This window comes from Scyliorhinus torazame, chromosome 2 (assembly GCF_047496885.1).
Source record: "Scyliorhinus torazame isolate Kashiwa2021f chromosome 2, sScyTor2.1, whole genome shotgun sequence".
Taxonomy (NCBI): Eukaryota; Metazoa; Chordata; class Chondrichthyes; order Carcharhiniformes; family Scyliorhinidae; genus Scyliorhinus; species Scyliorhinus torazame.
Window position 1 is genome coordinate 16704338 of NC_092708.1, and position 6000 is coordinate 16710337.

Here is a 6000-nt window from a genome sequence, read left to right on the forward strand (position 1 = left end):
TCTTAAAGACACTCAACATCCCGGCCTCCACCGCCCTCTGTGGCAATGAATTCCACAGACCCACCACTCTCTGGCTGAAGACATTTCTCCTTATCTCTGTTCTAAAGTGACTCCCTTTTATTCTAAGGCTGTGCCCCCGGGTCCTAGTCTCCCCTGCTAATGGAAACAACTTCCCTACGTCCACCCTATCTAAGCCATTCATTATCTTGTAAGTTTCTATTAGATCTCCCCTCAACCTCCTAAACTCCAATGAATATAATCCCAGGAAATCCCAGGATTTCTCTCGACTGGACTCCATTGAGAATACAAAACATGCGACTTGTCAGGGTAGCTGCACTCAGAATGTTTCCTGTGGGTGAAGAACCTGGAGCACACGGTCACAGTCTCACCACAAGGGGTTGGCCACTGGGGACGGAGTTAAGGAGAAATGTCTTCATTCAAAGGGATTGTGGACTTTTATGACTCCCTGCCCTGGAGAACTGGGGATGTCCCATTGTTCAATATAGCCGGGGCTGATAGTGGACACAAAGGGGGTTGAAGGGGATTATGTGGAAAATGGGCTGAGGAAGAATATCGGCCACGATCTTATTAAGTGGCAGAGAGTCTCAAGGGGCTTAATATGAGCATGGACCATAAGACACAGAAGCAGGATTAGGCCATTCGGCCCATCGAGTCTGCTCCGCCATTCAATCATGGCCTCTATGTTTCTCACCCCCATTCTCCTGCCTCCTCCCCATAACCCCTGATCCCCTTATTAATCAAGAACCTATCTATCTCTGATTTGGCCTCCACAGCCTTCTGCGGCAAAGAGTTCCACAGACTCACCACCCTCTGGCTGAAGAAATTCCTCCTCGTCTGAGTTTTAAAGGATCGTCCCTTCAGTCTGAGATGGTGCCCTCGGGTTCTAGCTTTTCCTGCTAGTGGAAACATCCTCTCCACGTCCACTCTATCCAGTGGAACCCCACCACCTGGAGGTTCCCCTCCAAGTCACTCACCACCCTGACTGGGAAATATATCGGCCGTTCCTTCACTGTCGCTGGGGCAACGTCCTGGAAAACCCACCCTAGCAGCACAGTGGGTGTACCTACACCCCAGGGACTGCAGCAGCTTATCACCAACCTCTCAAGGGCAGTAAAGGGGAATGGTGACATGGTATTGTCTGGGCTAGGAATCCAGAGACGCTGGGTTACGTTCTGGCGATGTGTGGTCAAATCCCGCGGCAGATAATAAAATTTGAATTCAATAAAATTCTGGAAATGAAAGTCTCGTGATGGCCATGAAACTATTGTCGATTGTCGTAAGAACCCATCTGGTTCACTATCGTCCTTCAGAGAAGGAAATCTGCCGTCCTTACCCGGTCTGGCCGACATGGGACTCCAGACCCACAGCAATGTGGCTGACTCTGAAATGCCCGAGCGAGAGACTCAGTCCGAGGGCAATTCGGGATGGGCAACAAATGCCGGCCCTGCCAACGACGCCTGCATGCTGCGCTAAATTGAAAACATAAAACTTCGCCAATCTGTCGAAGTAACTGAACAATGTTCTCAATATATAATTCTCATGTTCTATCCTCTCCTGAAAGTGCTGAAGCTCAATGAAACATGGCCACCTGGGAGTCAAGATTGCCAAAAGGGCCAGGCCTTCTCAAGGAAAACTGCTGTAGAGACACCCGTGGGACATGGGTTCAATTCCAGGCTGACATTCGCAGTGCAGTGCTGAGGGAGTGCCGCACTGTCAGAGGGTCGGTGCCGAGGGAGTGCTGCACTGTCAGAGGGTCAGTACTGAGGGAGTGCTGCACGGTCAGAGGGTCAGTACTGAGGGAGTGCTGCACAGTCAGAGGGTCAGTACTGAGGGAGTGCTGCACTGCCAGAGGGTCAGTACTGAGGGAATGCTGCATTGTCAGAGGGTCAGTGCTGAGGGAGTGCCGCACTGTCAGAGGCTCAGTACTGAGGGAGTGCTGCACTGTCAGAGGCTCAGTACTGAGGGAGTGCCGCACTGTCAGAGGGTCGGTACTGAGGGAGTGCTGCACTGTCAGAGGGTCAGTACTGAGGGAGTGCTGCACTGTCAGAGGCTCAGTACTGAGGGAGTGCTGCACTGTCAGAGGGTCAGTATTGAGGGAGTGCTGCACTGTCAGAGGGTCAGTACTGAGGGAGTGCTGCACTGTAGGAGGGTCAGTACTGAGGGTGTGCTGCACTGTCAGAGGGTCAGTACTGAGGGAGTGCTGCACTGTCAGAGGGTCGGTACCGAGGGAGTGCCGCACTGTCAGAGGGTCGGTACCGAGGGAGTGCTGCACTGTCAGAGGGTCAGTACTGAGGGAGTGCTGCACTGTCAGAGGGTCAGTACTGAGGGAGTGCTGCACTGTCAGAGGGTCAATACTGAGGGAATGCCGCACTGTCAGAGGGTCAGTACTGAGGGAGTGCTGCACTGTCAGAGAGTCAGTACTGAGGGAGTGCTGCACTGTCAGAGGGTCAGTACTGAGGGAGTGCTGCACTGTCAGAGGGTCAGTACTGAGGGAGTGCCGCACTGTCAGAGGGTCGGTACCGAGGGAGTGCTGAACTGTCAGAGGGTCAGTACTGAGGGAGTGCCGCACTGTCAGAGGGTGAGTACTGAGGGAGTGCTGCACTGTCAGAGGGTCAGTACTGAGGGAGTGCCGCACTGTCAGAGGGTCAGTACAGAGGGAGCGGTGCTCTGTCAGAGGGTCAGTACTGAGGGAGTGCTGCACTGTCAGAGGGTCAGTACTGAGGGAGTGCCGCACTGTCAGAGGGTCGGTACCGAGGGAGTGCTGCACTGTCAGTGGGTCAGTACTGAGGGAGTGCTTCACTGTCAGAGGGTCAGTGCTGAGGCAGTGCTGCACTGTCAGAGGGTCAGTACTGAGGGAGTGCCGCACTGTCAGAGGGTCAGTACAGAGGGAGCGGTGCTCTGTCAGAGGGTCAGTACTGAGGGAGTGCTGCACTGTCAGAGGGTCAGTACTGAGGGAGTGCCGCACTGTCAGAGGGTCGGTACCGAGGGAGTGCTGCACTGTCAGAGGGTCAGTACTGAGGGAGTGCTGCACTGTCAGAGGGTCAGTACTGAGGGAGCGCTGCACTGTCAGAGGGTCAGTACTGAGGGAGTGCCGCACTGTCAGAGGGTCAGTACTGAGGGAGTGCTGCACTGTCAGAGGGTCAGTACTGAGGGAGTGCTGCACTGTCAGAGGGTCGGTACCGAGGGAGTGCTGCACTGTTGAACCTTCCACGTTTAAATGTGATGTGAATCCTGAGCCCATCTGCCCTCTGTGGTATCTGTAAATTACCCGTTGGCCACTACATTAGAGTGGAGAAGGCGAGCTCCTCCCTGTATCCTGAGCAGCATTTATGTCTAAACTCACATCGCTGAGACAGGTATCCTGGTTATAATCACCTTGCTGTGTGTCGGATCTTGTTTTGTATTAATTGGCTGATCTGTTACAACAGTGACTACACCTTAGCTGTGACAAATGAGTGAAAATATAAATTCCTCTGTTTATATTTATAATGGGAACTCAATGTTAATTTGTAACATGCAGTGGTCCAGTCAATGTTGGTGCTACAGTGCCTTGACTGGTGGGAGGCTGCAATTGCAGCTTATAAAATTCACCTCCTTGTTTTCGTAATCCCTCCACTGCCCCTCCCCTCTCTCCGCCTGTCAGCTCCTTTCTGCACTCCTCGGATTCTCCCCTCTTTTGCACCCCCGTTTTGATCGCTGCACCATTGCTGTCTGTGCCTTCAGCTGCCTTGTTCCTGAGCTCTGGCATTCCCGCCTTCCTGGCCCCTCCTTCGAAGCTTTTCTTAAATCTACTCTTTGGACTCTATTTATGGTCAGCTGACCGAAAATCGCCTGATGTTGCCTTGCCGCCAAACCTTGTCTTACTTTGGGATGTTTTTCATAATGTTTTTTTTATAAATTTAGAGTACCCAGTTCATTTCTTTTTCCAATTAAGGGGCAATTTAGCGCAGCCAATCCACCTACCCTGCACATCTTTGGGTTGTGGGGGCGAGACCCACGCAGACACGCGGGGGGTTTAACAATGTTAACGGTGCTAAATGAATGCAGGTTATTGCTGTTATGACGGGCATTAACTCCGATCGTGCCGACGCACATGAGTACCCTCACCGCCAGTAGCGGGAATCCTGGTATTATCCCTTTCCCTGGCCGCTGTGTGAAGACTGGAATCCGTTCCCTCGGCACTGCCGCGGGATTGAACCAGGGGGGCTCTGTTGCTCTCCTTGCTTCCCTCGTCAGCCTCGCTCCCTCCCACCCCAAACATACCCACAGTTCTCCTCCAATCGTTTGATGTTTGTCTACACACAACCGCCTCTGTTTCACAATTAATTGCTGTATGTTTAGCTGTTTGATCGGTGGGGCTTGAAGGGACCATGTGCCAGCCAATCAGCATTCCACAGATTAGAAGTTAGGGAGCGTGGCTAAATGCTAGAACAGCCAGAACGGGAAATGAATGGTGAGGGTGGGAACGGAATCTGATTTTCGAATTGTGATGTTGAGATCAGATTCCCAATCTGGGGCTGAGAGTTATACAGGTGTTTATCAGGTGTAAGTCACAGCTCAGTGGTTAGCACTTAGGGTGCCGAGGAACCGGGTTCGATCCCAGCTCCGGGTCACTGTCAGTGTGGAGTTTTGCACATTCTCCCCGTGTCTGCATGGGTCTCACCCCCACAACCCAAAAACATGAGCAGTGTAGGTGGATTGGCCACGCTAAATTGCCCCTTAAAACCATAAGACCATAAGACATAGGAGCAGAATTAGGCCACTCGGCCCATCGAGTCTGCTCCGCCATTCAATCATGGCTGATATTTTTCTCATCCCATTCGCCTGCCTTCTCCCCATAACCCCCGATCCCCTTATTAATCAAGAACGTATCTTTCTCTGTCTTAAAGACACTCAGTGATTTGGCCTCCACAGCCTTCTGCGGCAAAGAGTTCCACAGATTCACCACCCTCTGGCTGAAGAAATTCCTCCTCATCTCTGTTTTAAAGGATCGTCCCTTCAGTCTGAGGTTGTCCTAGTTTCTCCAACAAGTGAAAACATCCTTTCCATATCCACTCTATCCAGGCCTCGCTTAATTCTGTAAGTTTCAATAAGATCCTCCCCTCATCCTTCTAAACTCCAACGAGTACAGACCCAGAGTCCTCAACCGTTAATTGGGGAACAAAAGAATTGGGTACTCTAAATTTATATTTAAAAAAAGACCTGGCCAATCACTCTCCCTTCAGAATCTCCTGCTCCAGACTGTTCAACTCAAACGTCTAGACTGAAACTTCGGGAGCTGCAGGAGGTGCTGTCTCTCGGATCCGACATTGAACCAAGGCCTCACCTGTCCTCTCCGATGGGTGCATTTCGAGAAGAACAAGGATATTTCCCCTTGGCAATCTGACCAATTATTTATCTGTGTATGGGAGTTGCCACCCCTCCAGGACTGGGCCTGGGGTCTCCAGAAATTGTAGCTCAGTCTCCAGGGCAGCACGGCAGCACAGTGATTAGCACTGTTGCTTCACAGCTCCAGGGACCCCCAGGTTTGATTCCCCGCTGGGTCACTGCCTGTGCGGAGTATGCACGTTTTTTCCGTGTGTGCGTGGGTTTCCTCCGGGTGCTCCGGTTTCCTCCCACAGTCCAAAGTTGCGCAGGTTAGGTGGATTGGCCATGCTAAAATTGCCCTTAGCTTCCAAAAATGTTAGGTGGGGTTACGGGGAAGGGGTGGAGGCGTGGGCTTAAGTGAGATGTGGGGCAGCACGGTGGCGCAGTGGTTAGCACTGCGACTGCGGCGCTGAGGACCCGGGTTCGAATCCCGGCTCTGGGTCACTGTCCGTGTGGAGTTTGAAATGAAAAATAAAATGAAAATCGCTTATTGTCACGAGTAGGCTTCAAATCAAGTTACTGTGAAAAGCCCCTAGTCGCCACATTCCGGCGCCTGTTTGGGGAGGCTGTTACGGGAATTGAACCGTGCTGCTGGCCTGCCTTGGTCTGCTT

General features: G+C 52.1%; 1 long non-coding RNA gene across 1 annotated transcript in view; it reads right to left on the minus strand.

The window, feature by feature from the left end:
* The window catches only part of LOC140407754 (uncharacterized), a 47798-nt gene extending 43442 nt beyond the window's left edge, over positions 1–4356 (minus strand). Inside the window, exon 1 of the long non-coding RNA XR_011939779.1 lies at positions 4285–4356. This is a non-coding gene — a long non-coding RNA (uncharacterized lncRNA). The remainder of the gene's footprint in view (positions 1–4284) is intronic.
* Between the last annotated feature and the right edge of the window lie 1644 nt (positions 4357–6000).